We start from the raw sequence: 17,241 nt of genomic DNA, 5'->3' as shown, positions 1-17,241 counted from the left end.
ATTTCTCACGGTTTCACGGGGCTGCATTGACAAAAAAACGTCATTTCAAACAGCTGAAATTATTTATTATTTCAATAGTGTCGATTTTACCATATTTAATTTTATATGCATTTTCTTTTTTCTTTCTTAATCATATTAATATATTTTGTCCTTGAATGCCAAATGTATTTCGTTAAAACTGTTATGTTTCCGTTTCTATGATTTAAAAACAAAAAGGTTGGTGTGTTATGTATCTATTTTTAAAGTGTTTATCGGTCAATACAGGACCTTTGAAACGATGGTCCCTATTTATTCATCTGGCACATATTGTTTCGACGTGCACCGTCGAATAGCGTAATAGTATGTACATTGCATTTCCATTTTACAAAAGTCTTGTTTGTTCGGTATTATACATTATAAAGTATTTCTTGCGACATAAATGTGACACGTATGTAGGGAGTGAGATACTGAAACACCTTTTAACGTTCCAAATAATGAACATGTTCGGAAGTGTTCATTTCAACGTTGGTAACAGTTCTCGAGTGAAGTCGAAGAGTGACACCTTTATCGCGTTATATAAATACTTTATCGTTATAACTGATGTTAAATTAGAGAGAAGCCCCTTCTTGTATATATAACAAACCGAATGAAACTACAGTATTTTTCCTCTCTATATAAGTATTTCTCTCTCCCCCTCTCTCTCTGTATATATATATATATATACGTATGTATACAAGCACATGTGTACACATATCTGTGTCGAAGTATGAGTGCACGTACATCAGAGCATAAAATAATAAAATACTTAATTGAATTTCAAACGTTACCAATACGACTCTAAGTTCCTTATATCTGGTTACCCGTTATTAGTGGTTTGGCGATAAATATGTATTTATAACCATTCGATTGAAGATACATAAACGTAAATTATTTGAAAATAAACACGTAATTTAATTTGGGATCACATATGTTTTGGCGTTGATATAGAATTCGGTCTCATATGAAAAAGTGGAAATTAATATTAAAAGATTAAAGATAAAAGAAAATGTGTTTGAGAAATTATAGAGAAAAGGTTGAAAGGAAAAATAACAACAAAACAAATAAATTAAGAAAATGTTTTAGAGCGATCCTATATATTGATTTAAGCAGAATTATTGATTAAAAAAAGCTCGTGCATCAGTGGCGCTTGTGATTGAAAATAGGGAAAACAGGACAAGTAGGATGGTAAGGGAAAATACTGAGATACGTGGAAGTTTCGGTTCTATTATGTAATAGGAAAATATAAAGAAAAGTCGTAGGATTACGTATTGAAACAGGAGCGATTTAGAGCAATGAAGTGACGAGTGAGAAAGGCAAATAATAAAAAACGCTAATGTATAATACAGGTTTCGAACGATATAACATTTTGTCGTAGAACAACCGTGTGAACTATTCGAAGCTATACAAGGAATTTTAAATATCACCAGATATAATTATTGATGCGTAAATATCAGATGGATATAGGAGGGAAATAAATGTATTTATTATATATAAATTGAATTGTATAAGAAAAATACGTCAGAATATTATAGTAAACTGACAATTTGTGTTAGCTAAATAATTTTGAGTTTATAATATATACTATATTATGTTTTAAATTATGCTATAGAATAGCATCCCTTCCCAGTGGCATAATTTATAAACATGTAGTTACTTTTCTAAGGTTTATATGCTTCAACAAAGTGAAACCTACTTGGTTTAATGAACTTCAAAATGTATACGCTTTCTCCATCATTCCAAATGTTTTAATATTCCATTTCCCATACGCATTCACATACTATATCGCTAATGAAGATACTCTTAAAACGTTCTTTCTTTTACATCTCAGCAGGAAATTAAAGCATATGTGCGTACATATAAAACGAAAAATATAATTCAGATAAGCATTAGGGAAGATTTGGCATAAATCTCCAATCAGATATTATATGCAAACAAACATTCACATACTTATACACATAGACACAAATATATTCACCAGTTCAACATTGACTGACTAAACGAACAGTGATAGCTACATAAATGCGTCTTGCATAACTTGTAAATATTCCCTATTTTCCTTACGTTGTATATTTTCGCTAGATGAAAGAGGTATGAAAGAAAATAGTGCCTCCCTTTTTTCGGCGTATGTGTTCTCTAAGAATGTGGCATAATCTCTTCCATTGCAAGCTGCTAAATGAAAATCGCTAAGCTGAGTCTCAGTTGAGACGCAAAGAAAGATTAACTTCGGTTATCGACAATCTCTCCCTCAGTATATCGTAGTTTTCTTTTTTGTGCATTTATACACGAGCTGTTACCGCCAACCTTTAGTTGTCAATGGTAAGCTAGGCTTTTCCTTGTGACGCTTCCAGTCGTGTCAATTTTTTTTCTGCTACCTGATTGCATCAGTGGGAACTTTTGGTCGAACAGGAATAAATTAATGAGTTATATTAAGAATACTTTTATGGATTTTCTCAGGTACGTTACGCATGATTAAAAAGGACTTTTCTAAGAAAGTGTACGGTTGGCGCCTGGAGTCGCAGCAGCTGTAGTTGGAAATGTCTTAATCGTTCCCTCTGATTCTTCAGTTTTCGTTTCCTAACTTGCGTCGTTATGGATCAGCAGCATTGATGAACGATGGATGATGGTAATATAGTAGCTGAGGTTTATCGATAGGGAGCATGTTTAGTAGGATAACATTTTTTTGAGGGGATGAATTTTAGAATAATTGTTTAGGTACTATGGAAATAGTCTGAATTAGTGGTGCGTTTCTAGAGCGATTTTGGATTTAGAAATGTTCCTGAGATTATGGATTTTGAAAGTGTTGTGGGTGAAGGAAAATTGCCGCTTGGAAGTAGTGTCATAACGCTTACATTAGCTGACACGTTGTGCTGTGTATTAGCAGATGTATTCTATCGACAATACAACAGTAGGTGAAGGTGATGATGTTTGCGGCGGCTAGATGCTGCTGGATGAATAAATCTAGCAGTAGGCGAAAAGGATACAGTAATTAAAAAGTGAAGTTTTCTACTGCCACCAGAGATTTGGAAATAGATAGACAAGGTTACCATGTCAGAGCTATAGTTACGTTTTCTGTTTTGTTCATTTATTTTTCACACTGCGGAAATATGTCTGGGAGAGACATGTAGGCCGATATCATTTATCTTTTATTTTTTACTTGTTCCAGTTACTGCTGGAGGAAAGCCTTGAAGTGTCTAATTCGACATAACGACACCGGTAATTTTCATTTTAAAGCTTCTTGCTTAAAATATCGGTTATCAAGTGACAGAGGGGAACAAAAATAAACACATATACATATAATACTTAATCTATCCGCAACGATTTGGTTGCCTTGGCAATATAGTAGAAAGCACCTGCACAATATGCCACGCATGGGGCTGAGTTCGGAACCGAATAGTTATGTATCAAGCTTCATAATGCACAACCACGCTTCCGCCTACTGATATGAAATGTATACAAATGTATTGGATCATCCCATAAATAATGCGTGTTTATCCATTGCATGAACTAAAAGTCGGGGGAAGACGGGATAAACTACCTGCATCATCTTTCTATAATAGCAGGTAGTAATTTTACCTAGTAGTTATCCTCAGTGCAAGTTTTGAAGAGTGCAGTTCGATTTTAAGTTATTTTCCCAAAGCTTTAATGGAAGTGGTAAAAGACCATATCCTGCTATTTTGCTTTCTGAGTTCAATATACTCATAAACTGTAAGGCAATGGAAAGCTCGAGGATTATTAATGCAGTATATGTGGCTCGGACAATAATTGTAATCAAGTGTCAACGGTGGTTCCAGAAATTCCGAAAGACGAACCTTGACCTGAAAGATATGTAGATTTTGACAAGGACGTCCTGCAAACCCTGGTGGAATAAAATCACATAGTAACTGTTGAGGAACTAGAAGAGAAGTGTGGATTTGGTCATTCAACCAGTCGTTCAAGTCAGCGTTAGAAGAAAGAGGGCCGTCTTTGGTTTCAAGACGAAAGGCATTCTTCCATCAGGATAATGCTCGGCCACATACAGCAAAAATTACATTTCAAAGGCTGGAGCAGTTTGAAAGGGAAACGATGTCCCATCCACCATATTCGCCGGACATTGCCCCATTTGACTATCATTTATTCTGCCGTCTTCAAAATTATTTGGATGGGAAAAATATGTATTCAGTTGAAGAGGTCGGAACTACTGGAGGAGTGTCTTTCATCACGGATAACTGAATTTTGGAAGAGGGGACTTGCATGTCTACTACATATAGGGAGGAGCACTGTTGGAAATGAGAATATACTTTAGAATTTTACTGTTTATCCTTCTTTTTAAAATCATTACACATTTCTCGATCCCAAATTCCATGTCGTGAAACTCAATTTGTTTCTCAGTCTTAGCAAATAGCTTTAGGCCATCTATAAACCACAGGTTGTTTACTTTAAACCTGCCCAGTATATAAACCCACCCCCTGCACATATCTTTCATAAACACTCGTTAGTGGCAGTATGCAGGCTATAAATAGGAGAGGCGACAGACTATCCCCTTGAAAGATTCCTCTTGTATTATTTACCTCTCTCAGCTTATTTCCCCATGCTGTGAGTTCAGTTCGCCACGTTGCCATTGAGCTTTGTAGTCACTTCATGATATTGTGGGAGACCTTAAGCTGTTTCAGGCATTCAATAATCCACAGGTGTGGGAACATGTCATATGCTTTCCTGTAGTCCATCCATACCATCGCCAATTTTTTCTCTCTTCTTGCAGACAGCCAAGATAGTCTTATCGATTAGTAATTGATCCGTCGTTTCTCTACTCTTATATCTATACCCATTTTGTTCCACTAGTAGGTCGTTCTCATCTAGGTACATATAGATGGTGTTCGATATGATGGGCATCATCAGTTTCCACATCAGTGGCAAACAAGAAACTAGTAGAAAATTTCAAACCGCATTCCCTTTACTTGGGTCCTTCTGGCATAGTACTGTTCCTTCTTTTGTCATCTTGGCCAGTACTTGGATGCCACTACTCAGTGTTTCGTTCAGCTGTCTCGCAATTCTCCTGTGCAGAGCTGCCAATATTGTAAGCCGAAAGCCATGAACCTCATCTGGGCCAAGCGCTTTCCAGTTGGGAATTCTCCTGCACTGTTCTATAATGTTCTATAATCATCTCCTCGTTTATTTTCAAATCCTCCTGTTGATAATCTCCGCTCTCCTCTTTGAGTGTATTTAACCACTCCCAATCATATTCGTTTTGCATCTCCTGAGACCAAATGTTTGCCCGGAATCTTTTGCTTTCTTCAGCATCTAGCACGGCTTTTTCATTTTTTTCTTTCCCATCCACTTCCTAATAGACTCATGTCTGATTTTGTTCGAAAAGTCTGTTTAATCTGTAATGCTCAATTCTCTGTCCATATCTCTTTAGTGTATGTGCTTTAGCTTTCAATCTCTGTTTTAATTCGTCAGTCACAACAGTGATTCCATTTCTCTTCACCCTATACTTCCTCTCTAGCTCAACATATTTCTCTCGCTGATCTTTATTTCTTTTTTCATATCACAAAATATTACTATGCTTCCTGATCTCGTTAATAAACTGCGTTATTTCCCTTTTCAACCTTGGTTCCTTCAGGTTATGTTGTCATTATTATTATTATTATTATTATTATTATTATATTTATTATTATTTTAGTAGTAGTAGTAGTAGTAGTAGTAGCAGCAGCAGTAGCAGCAGCAGCAGTAGTAGTAGTAGTGGTAGTAGTAGTAGTAGTAGTAGTAGTAGTAGTAGTAGTAGTAGTAAAAAGAGCGCAAAGCAATATGTAATACAACGCAGGTTGACTCTTGTTGAATTGCACAATAATTCGAACGTCTGTTTTAGTATTCAAAATGGAAAATGAAAGAAAAGTAGAAATATTCAGCTGGAATATCCTGCAATCCGTTCTAGACAAAAAAAGAAGTAAAAACTAATGTCATCAAGTCTCACTTGTTTGTAATTAGTTAAAAGAGGGAAAAAAGGCCAAGAATGAAATATAAAGGAAACGCATGATATGCCTTAATCAAAACGTTTTGTATAGATCTGATGGAATTCTCATACTATTCGTCCAGTGATTTACCTAGTGTACTCTCTGACATCATGCCTATGCCCATTAAATCAAATTATGTTTGGTACCTTCAGCTCTGTACAACAAATTATTGCAATTCTCACCTGTATAAATTATAACAATTCTGTTATAATGTGTGATGTAATTCACCTGTTATACTTAGTTTGCGACTCTAAGTGTACAAAGTTCAAAGCCCCAATGCAGTTTTGATTACAATTAGAGGTAATAGATTCTCATATATTTTTGTTATGTCTAAAATTTACAATAGGTAGAGAGAAAATATTTCTTTAAAAGGAGGATATCTATCTGAAATATGTTAGTAAATTTCAAGCAAAGCTTTTGAAGAACAAATGCAATTTCGGTGCCACTTAAGATGAAGGATGGTGAAGTTGAAGTAGGCTGTGCTTCCTCCTAGCCAATTTGGTGAAAGGTGGATAAAAGTTCCGTGTACGGTCCGAGTAAATGAGCCTACTCTAACCATGCGCCTGTAGATTGAAGGGGAACAATAGAGAGAAAACCTTTGCCAAATTTATCGGGAGAATTGTATGCAGTTTGAATCAGTAATTATTGTTTTTTCATGTAATCTCAGTATTGCGTAGTGCGGTCCTTATTCATTTTTGAAAACCCTTAGTGGTTAAGAAATTACCATCATCATCACCATCACCATTCCGATAGTGTATCTTATTATTTTTAACATGTGTACTGAAGATAACACAAAAGAGAGATAGTGGATAATAACATCATTGCATCTCAGCCGTAGCTGAAGCAACGTTGAAATAATTAAGAAGCAATGCATGCTTCATGTTACTTTGTTCGGTTTAATAAGTATAACATATTTAATTAAATATATTATAGGAAAATAGTGATCACAAAAGCCATTTTGCCGTACAGATTTTACAGGAACTGGATAGTTATCCTGCTGAAGTTAAATCATTAGAAATGCTTCAAAATGAAACTTCGCTGGAGCATGAAGGTAACTCATCAATTTCATTTTTGATATGGATTTCACAAACTGTAATTGCAGCATATTGCTGAATGGATTTATTTATGCGAATAAAGACGGGCAGAAGAATATATAAAACAAGAAAATTTCCGAATCAAAAGAAATAGTTGCAGCTAAACGCTTCAGTGCATATAACGGAACATATAATGTGTGTTGCATGATTACGTTGACTTGGTTAAACCCCGATTGTACGATTGAAATATTGGTTTTTTTTATTTAAATGTTTATTTAATCTGATATTCGCCGAATGAAACAGGAATTGTTTATTCTAGCACTCTTTTATAATGTGTATCTACTTCTACGTACTTTCCCTTAAAATCTCTCTCTGTATATCTACCTCTATTCTACCTAAATATCAATGCATCTCTCTCACTTTCTAAATCTTTCTACATAAAATGTATACACCCCCACCCCCACCACCCCACACATCTTTGTGCATGTGTGTCTGTGTGTGTTTGTGTCTGTATATGTATATCTATCATATACACTTATATATTCATACATGCATACATACTAAGGCGAACAAGCAATTTTAGCCTGATATGCGTCTGTGTGTAGGATATAGGAACTACTGCTCACTCGTAAGATGAGTATTATATTTATTCTATCAATTGCCTACCTTCTGATATCGTTCTATGCACCCGCGTAATCTATGCCCTCATAACATTAATACTCAGATAGCATTAGCATGGCGCTGAAGCCCTAAATTGAAAAAGCATATGCGCACAAACGTACATAATCACACATACCTATTCATATGTGCGTATGATATTTATACATTTGGAGACTAATGTTGTTTAGAATTATTTGAAATAATATGTAGTTACTGGCATTAACTTCGACTCGAAACACGTAAAAAGTACGCCTGTTGGCAATTGTGAATGCAAAGGTGATTTGATTGGTTAAATCTGAAAGACTGGCCTGTCGTTGTAAAAAATCATTGTCTGGAGACAAGTGGACTGCTGTGAGCACTATTTCTGCTTCAAGAGGCATTATCAGTTCAGTAGTTGTCCAAGGTGGATTACTGCAAATATACGTTTCCGAAGTATGTAAACATAGAGGTTAATATTTATATCCTAAGTTAATTTTGAATAGGTAAAACGGATATAAGGCAAGGGAATTAATTCACAGTCATACCAATAGACTTGGGCAAAGTATAATAAATTTAGACTGAACAAAAATCAAATACATACAGGACAACTTTTTGACTTATTGAAATCATATTTGCTTCTAAAGAAAGGAAGCTAAAATGAAAGGATAGATATGGATATAAGAGCAATCATACAAACACAAACACACACGTATTTATGAGTGTATTTGTGCGATTGTAATTTCTTAATATCCGTAGGTTAAGTTCACCAGGGACCAGATAGTTTAATGTGCTCCATCGAATCTAAAATAATGTTGCTATCTGAGTTTACATAGTTACTAAGTGTCGCAATTCAATCAAATACGTATAAGCTCTCACGTTGAGTTACCCAAGTCTTTATCCTAATACGTGCCTCCTCGCATTTCCGTATATGTCCGTATAAGATATATATTTTTATGTGTATTTAAAGGTATCTATATAAATACTAGCAACAGAATTCATTCAATTACTTGAAAGGCTAGTGGAAGTAATTCGCAGCGTTGACGATTTGCTAAGATATCGATAATATTTAATTGGTTCATTGATGGTTTTACTTAAATTCTCAAGAAATCAACAGGTCGCGCATATAAAATGCTATCGATTTTGAAATTTCTCAAACAGATTGATTAACAAATGGACCTCCAACGGTGAAATGAACAACACAGCTTGCTTCTCTATATACAAACCACTCAAAGTTTCAATACACGAAAAAGTTTCATCTTTCTGATAATTTAAGTGGCTTTTAAGTAATGGCAGTAAAACTTGATTCGCCATTTGGTTTCATGACAACTAACATAGTGTAATCTATTAATGTTATAATTTTTAGAATCGCCAGAGTATCATTCAGCAAGAAAGATTCCTTATATAAATGTTCGATTTAGTGTAGAATCAATGATATTATTCGATCATTGATTTGCAACTGTTTACACATTACATTCGTTATTGATATTTTATCAAATAATATAATTTCAAAGAAAAAAGAAAAAAAATGTAATTACAAGAACATCAGAAATATGGCTCAATGATAATTTCGGTTACCAGTATCATAGATACAGTTATGGCTGCGTGGTTAAAGTGAGAAGTTTGTTTCATAACTGCCCGTATTTCAATAGTTCGGCATCTATGCAAGCAAATTCTATTGGAATTGATATGTTTTCACCCACCCACGAGGATAAGAATTCTTGCAAACAGACAAAAGATGCAGACTTTTCGTATCTTAGGAAATGCTATTGATTTTTACCTACATCTTTGCCACAAAGAGCATCAGAATTCAGTGTGAACGTTAATTTATGAGTTGTAAGTAAATAGTTAATAATTTAGGTATAAAAGTACTCCATTATCTAATTCCAAATAAATAATAAAGGCTAACTAAAAATCCGTTGGATGAAAGAGTTTGTTTCTCATATATGTAGTCCCAGATATGGTATTTAACTGTTCGGCTACTTGTGTAAGTTTTCTTCACCAAAAGTATGTTTTCTAGAATGTGGTCGGTGTAACTCTATTACGCCCGTCCTATCCATCTACCTATGAGTTACATCAAAACAGTATCAAGAAAATACTGGTGATATTATATTCAAACTGAAGGCCTGCAATAACTGCCAATGATAAATAATGAACTACTTAGTCATGAATTTATATAACATCTGTGGCATGGAGGTTGTAAAAGCTAATTACATGAAATACGTTGTTTATTTGCGCGCCAGTAATTTCTAAGTTCGAACTATTATGAGAATATACTTATCGTTTGTATTTTGGATTCATAAAATTAAGAAACTGATTCGTTTTGAGTATACTCACTCAGCTACACACTTCCTATCGAGATACATAATTTAGCACAAAGCCAGCAATTTTGGGAGAGGCGGCAAGTTCATTACATCGATCCTAGTGAATAACTGGTACATATTTTCTCGTTTCTGAAAGGATGAAAGTTGAAGTCGACCACATCGATATTTAAATCTAGAATGTAAAGACGGATGAAATGGCGCCAGACATTTTGTCTGGCGTGCTAACGATTCTGCTGACGATTTTATCAACTCAGCACCTGAAAGAAATTCTGTCAGCTAACGGTCCTTCGGGTCGGCATCTTAAACAGAAATTGATATTATCACATCATAATTCTGCCGAGGTCAAATTTGCCTTCCATACTTTCGGGATTGATGAAATAAGTACCACTTGAGTACTCGGTTCAATGTAATCGGCTTACCCCAAACTCCTGGCCTTGTACCAAAACTTGAAACTAATATTACCAAAAAATATATTCGCGGTATGGATTTTTCTGTTGAAAACTCCATATCGCTAACAGTAAGAATTCAATCTGTATTGTTAGTGACAAAGGAATGCCTTATTCCAGTAAGCAAAAATTATGTTATTTCACGTAATTGTTTATGCCCTACAACAGGTCAGTCATGTCAACTTTTTTCGATAAGGTTGCTCGATTTTTCTATATATCTTTCTCATTTACTCATTTTTAAAGAATATGTTGATATACTTCTATGTGCTTTTATTTTTGAAGACCTAATGCTTTTTATAGCTTAATACATTCTTTGAGACATGTAATCTTATACATTATTCTACATTTATATTGATTGAGGTTGATTAAATATTGCTCAATGTTGTTTGATATTGTAAGCAAAATGATATTCTCTCTGTTATTTTAGACTAACTTAAAAATTTATACAATGGAACAACGGCGCATGTGTCATTTACGTATTCAAAGACAAAGGATAAAAAAATTACACGTGCATCCACGTGCAAATTAAATTATATAATTACAAGTGTCGATTGAAGTACCACTCTAAGTAAAAAATATTGTATTGACAAAAAACGCATCAAAATATAAGTGCCAAAAGATGCGTAGAGAATTTGTCAGGCACATGTGGGGCGGGAGAGGTAGGAGTGGCGTGAGAACAAGGAAGTATCATACAGACGAAGAGAAATATATCTCAAGCTCCTGATTAGTACTAAAATTGGGTGTACGCCATGCAGTATTTAAAAATATGAACGGATACAGGATAAATTTATAGAAAAATATCTAATAATTGCTTAAATAAGTACACAATTCCTCTCACGAATTGTAAGTGTGCTGAAAATACCTTTCCAATGTAACTACGGGATAAATATCCTGATAAAAATTAGTGCAATATTACTATTTATAAATAAATATTTCAAACACGAACAGAAAGTTTTAACACATCGTGTGATTCAATATAGGCTCATAAACCAAGAATGACCAATTGTTGACAAAAAACCCTATCAAAAATTACGGGATGTATAGACAAATTCTGAGCATTGTATTGATTGAGGACCAGATGACTTTTGACAGTCTTTCTCACAGGTGGATCGTGAAAACACTGGCACCATTAATGAGATACATGACACAATTTATAAGTAGGAATTTTACTGATATAGGCAAAATTAATTATTATATAAAGGAAACAATTCTCAACTAGAAGAGAAATATTCGAAAGTTCTTCTTTCTTTCCATTCCCATATTTTCTGTCTTCTTTAACTAATATTCAAAACATGACTGGACTTGTGTACAAATGATATGTTAATATAGTTAAGCACGTGTCGTGTACTGCTGGCCTCGCATGCTGTTCTGGAAATAGACATTATAGCAATTCACCAGGAAAAAATTGATATGGAATTCGAATTAGGGTTATGTACCAAAACAACATTAAACAGAGGTATCTTAATTCAGCACACAAACATCATGTAATACAGAATACAAACACTATTATACATGTGCAAATATAAATATACAAATATTTAAAAATCAACGAACGGCTCCGTGTAAACACAGACATAGGATTGAAAGAAATACATAACGATGGATATTATAAGTATGATACAATATTACTTAAAGCAAAGCCAAATACAAAGAAATAAATTGAGATACACCAATACACAAGCTGCTCTACAAATTGGTTCTAATTATAATAGTTTCAGCTGGATGATAAAGCGACAAAGAAGGTTTGATAGAAATATAAGTAAAATAATTGGATTTACAACTCCAAATTCTGATATAGATATATTATTTACGAATTCTGTGAGTAGCGAGTGTAGGCAGCTGAAAATCATTCTAACATTTTCACAGTAGGATTGCGAAAGTATAGATAAATGAATTATGAAAGTGTTTTCTGTTTCCAAGCATTGCAACAGATATAAAATAGAGGATGATATGAAAGATAAATAGAGAAGAAAATAGAGACACCAGAAACATTTTTTGAAAAGCTGTAAGTCAAATCGTGTACTGAATACCGTGATAAGTGCTGCTACAAGAAACCCTTCATGGCCAATAGACTGACCACGGGAGACATCGTGAAATTCCACAGATAGTTAGGGAAACTCTCGATCGAAGTAAAATACCAGACAAATATGAAAGACAGTGATATTTTGGAAAAGGGTATGGAGTGATAGAAATGAATTTACGAAGGAAGCTGAATGGACAACGGGAGAAGAAGAACAGAGATGGAATGTTATTGCATTGCAGAAACTACATCTATCTAAAACTCATAAGTGGATTCTCCTGTACACGATAAAATCGCAGACTTCTATTTTGTCAGCATGTCATCATCCAACCGTCAGTTAATGGTATGTTTCTCTAATATCATGAGAAACCCCGAAATGACAGTAAGATGGATGATAGTAGGGATAACACACCTATTCTCTAGAACAAGCTATTCAAGAAATCCAAACAACTACTGGTCGGTCACTTGTTTGACCACAATGTGAAAACAATTACATCCATCCTCACCGAAATGATGTACTAATTTCTCGATGGATACAACAGAATTCCTCTTGAATAAAAAAAGGGTGCAAAAGAAACTCATAGGGCTGCAATGACCAACTGTTAATAAATCGTATAATACTCGAAAATTGTACAGCTGCAAAACGAAATCTTAGCACGGAATGTATTTGACAATGTTCCACATAGATGGATTTCAGAGACACTAAATATATAACAGAATTCTCCTTTCGTAAAAGGTTTTTTACATCACAGTATGTGACTGTGGATCACAAAATTATTTCTCAACCACAAGAAAGGCTTGTATGTACCAGAGAACATCAAAGTAAACCATGGAATATTCCAGCTTGATTCACTCCCCATCTCCTCTTCTTTCTTTCCATCAATTACTTGTCCCACGAGCTCAATAGAAGAATTTACGGTTACACAATGTTTGACAAGATCATCTCACACTTGCTCTACATGGCTGATCTGAAATTATATGCAAAAGATGACAATAATCTGAAAGGTATATTAGTAAGTGTGAAAAAATTCAGCGATGACAGAAATATGGAATTTGGCCTGAAGAAGCGAGCAAAATCTTCGTTCAAGCTGATTTATGATTTATTGTTTCTTGTCCATCTCCACATATTCTGCAGTTACTTGTAATATTTCTTTTCATTACATGTTTTTGGTAATTTCTGGTGGGGAGGCTTTGGTCTTGTGCTGCAATTAAAAATCCCTCTGTTTCTGCTTTGAGTCCTGAGCTTCTCAACCATTGCTGGGATTTTTCTTTGTCTATTTCTTTTGCGTTTAGTTTAGTCCAGTATTTACCATGAAGGGGCTTTTCTTGCCATCGTTTTATCATGGTTCGTTGCTGTTCTATTTTTAGTTTGGATTTCATTTGTTTCATAGCTTTTGTTGTTTCTTCATCTTCTTCTTCTTCTTCATGTTTATTAGGTGGTATGATTTCTTGTTTGTATTTGTCAGCTTCCTTAAATACTGAGAACAGTTTTTTTGTTTTGCTCGTGTTTTGCCGCTATCTGGATCAGTTTTCCTTCCTTCTGAAGTAGATATTTTTGCAGTCCTATGGCGGTTATGCAACAACTTCTATAAACGTAGATAAATATGGCTTTAAATCGTTGAAATCTCGAAGTAAAATGAAGGAACTTAATTTTGAAGTCAACTTCAGTAACTAGATATTGGTGTTGAAATTTCATTACGGTTCAAATTTCTTCCCAAAAATCTTCGTAATATATTAACCGTTTGTCTAAGGTGCACACATTGTTTGTACACTATAACCATAGCAAAATACGGAGGCACCTATTAGAATGTATCAACAAGCTATAGACGAATGTAGCATAAAATGCTAAATAATAACGTTAAATATGGTTGTGCACGAGTGCCACACACACACACACATACAAACATACACACACACACACATACAAACATACACACACACACGCGCAACATACACACGAACGTGCACGCATACACGCATACACACAAATACACATAAAGATATAAACGACACTGGTTAAGTTTTTTTTATCAAACACATATCAAGGTCTACTTAGTGTAGTTTTTAATGCTGATTTCAAATATTCAATTAGTTTCTTGACATCACGTACAGTTTTCAAGATCAGAAGTATTTTGAGGTTTTAGCTCCAATTAATGACGTGTATGCATGTATTTCATTTGCATCATGGAAACATACCTTCAAAATAAGCTAGATTATTTATTGCTGCATAGTTCAGATACAATATTTCATCATCTTTAAATTAACCAATCAAGTTTTGTCCGATTAAATAGGTATTTCAACATCTCAAACTGTCCAGATGAAATATTTCATCATCTCATATTCAGTATAAGTATAACCGTTAGTATATATTTCCTTACTTGTTTTACAGAGTTAACAATGTCAAGACAGCGTGGAAATCGTCCTGATGCGTTTTGTGTGTAGACAATTTATTGTGAAAGCTCAAAAATGTACAATGACATTAGAAGATTTATAAGCTAGTTTGACCGCCCTCTTGGAGATCAGGACTAGTTTTGGGCATTATATATTATCTGCTCAGCCTTATCAAATGGCTTGCCATTCCACTGATATAGAGGGAGCCGAAAGATCGTTTTAATGACTGTTATTTTTGCAATGTAAATATCACAGGATTTTCTATGAAGAATAAACACGAGATTGTGTATCCCAATTTGGATTCCGCAATGAGAGCTGTGCATCATAATGGAAATCTGCCATTTCCAGTTCCACTAGATGGTGGTATTAAAAGGCGGCGAGCTGGCAGAAACATTAGCGCGCCGGGCGAAATGCTTAGCAGTATTTCGTCTGCCGTTACGTTCTGAGTTCAAATTCCGCTGAGGTCGACTTTGCCTTTCATCCTTCCGGAGTCGATACATTAAGTATCAGTTACGCACTGGGGTCAATATAATCGACTTAATCCATCTGTCTGTCCTTGTTTGTCTCCTCTGTGTTTAGACACTTGTGGGTAGTAAAGAAATAGGTATTTCGTCTGCCGTTACGTTCTGATTTCAAATTCCGCCGATGTCGACTTTCCCTTTCATCCTTTCGGGGTCGATAAATTAAGTGCCAGTTACGCACTGGTCTCAATATAATCGACTTAATCCATCTGTCTGTCCTCGTTTGTCTCCTCTGTGTTTAGCCCCTTGTGGGTAGTAAAGAAATATGTTTTGAAACATCAGAAGTTAATACTGACTGTCACGATAGTATTCCTGAGGAAGATTACGTGGCTGATCACGACAGATTTGAACCTCAGAAATGTTTTCAAGGTGAACTGACTGACCATGTTAGAGACCTCTCCCTCTCAAAAGATGAAGCAGACTGAATGGAAAGTATCTGCCAGGGCACGGTGTTAGTATAACTGATTTTCGGCAGAGAAATGTGGTTCTATAAACGTGTTTCTCTGTTGAAGGCCCGCTTTGCTTTGCTTTGCTGTAACATCGATGGACCTGTCGAATGTTTATTACAAAATCATGATCCTGTAAACCTGGCGTTTGTTTATTGACTCTTCAAAACGACGTTTAAAAGTTGTACTTGTCCATAGCGCTCAATTGAAGCCTCCATTCATATTGCACACTATGTTCGTCTTCAGGTATGGTATGAGAATATGGAACTTTTACTTCATGCTATTGCCTGTGAACGATACTCATGGAAAATAGGTGGAGATATAAAAGTAATTGTTATGTTAATGGGAATGCAGTCAGGTTTCTCAAAATAGTGCTGTTTCGTGTGTCTATGGGATAGTCGGGCAACTGACAGAACATCATACCAGCTAGGACTGTCTAGTGTCGAGTGTACACCTCTTGTAGCTCCATGTAATGTCCTACTGGCTTCTCAACAGGCGAAGTTAAAAGAGGGTGTCTTTGTCGGACCCCGAATTAGAGAAGTACTCAAAGGTTGTCGCATGTCACTGAAAGTTCACTTCTTGGAATCCCATCTGGATTTCGTCGCAGATAAACTTGGAGCAGTGACTGATGGACATGGTGAAAGATTTCACCAGGATATTAGAGCTATGGAGAAACGGCACCAAGGCTTCTGGAATGACAGGATGCTGGCCGACCACTGCTGAACTCTTTAACATGATCAACCAGATCAAGAACACCGCAGAAAATCCAAATCACAATAACTCTGTTGTTCTAATTTTGTCTATTTTATCTGTGCCATTTTTTGTGTATTCACTCTTTGTAGAATGATATTGATGATTTTTAACTCAATAAACTCATTTACTTTCTAAGAAGATTATGTCCTTAATTATTTTATATGAACAATTATGTAAATATTTTCATGTATCTACTAAAACCACGATACGTGCTGCATACAAGTAAAGTAACATTTTGAAATCAGCATGAAAAATTAGTGTAAAAAAATTGGGCTGCATTTGTAACGACTATAATACATTTAATTTTGTTGACCAGTGTAATTATGTGCAACAACGTGTTGTTATGTGTGTGTGCGGCATTATTGTGGAACCTTTGTTCTGAGTAAAATAGAAATTTATAGGAACAAAAACAATGCATGGATTCCATAAAGAGAAATTTTCTCTCAAATATAACATGTTATTCAGCTGCTTTAAATTTCGAAGGACAATATTTCTCTCTTGAGATAGCAATTACAGGATGGTTAAATATATTATATTCCATATATTAATCATAAACAGGGAGTGCTCTGGCTCAAAGGATATTGCACCAGATATTCGTCGAATTATAAATGATAAAGAATAAAAATTAGTATGCTGTCGCTCAGTAAAGAGTAGCTTCTAGC

The sequence above is a fragment of the Octopus sinensis genome, linkage group LG2 (assembly GCF_006345805.1).
Source record: "Octopus sinensis linkage group LG2, ASM634580v1, whole genome shotgun sequence".
Classification (NCBI taxonomy): Eukaryota; Metazoa; Mollusca; class Cephalopoda; order Octopoda; family Octopodidae; genus Octopus; species Octopus sinensis.
The sequence above is the reverse complement of the archived record's forward strand: the minus strand, read 5'-3'. Positions refer to the sequence as shown.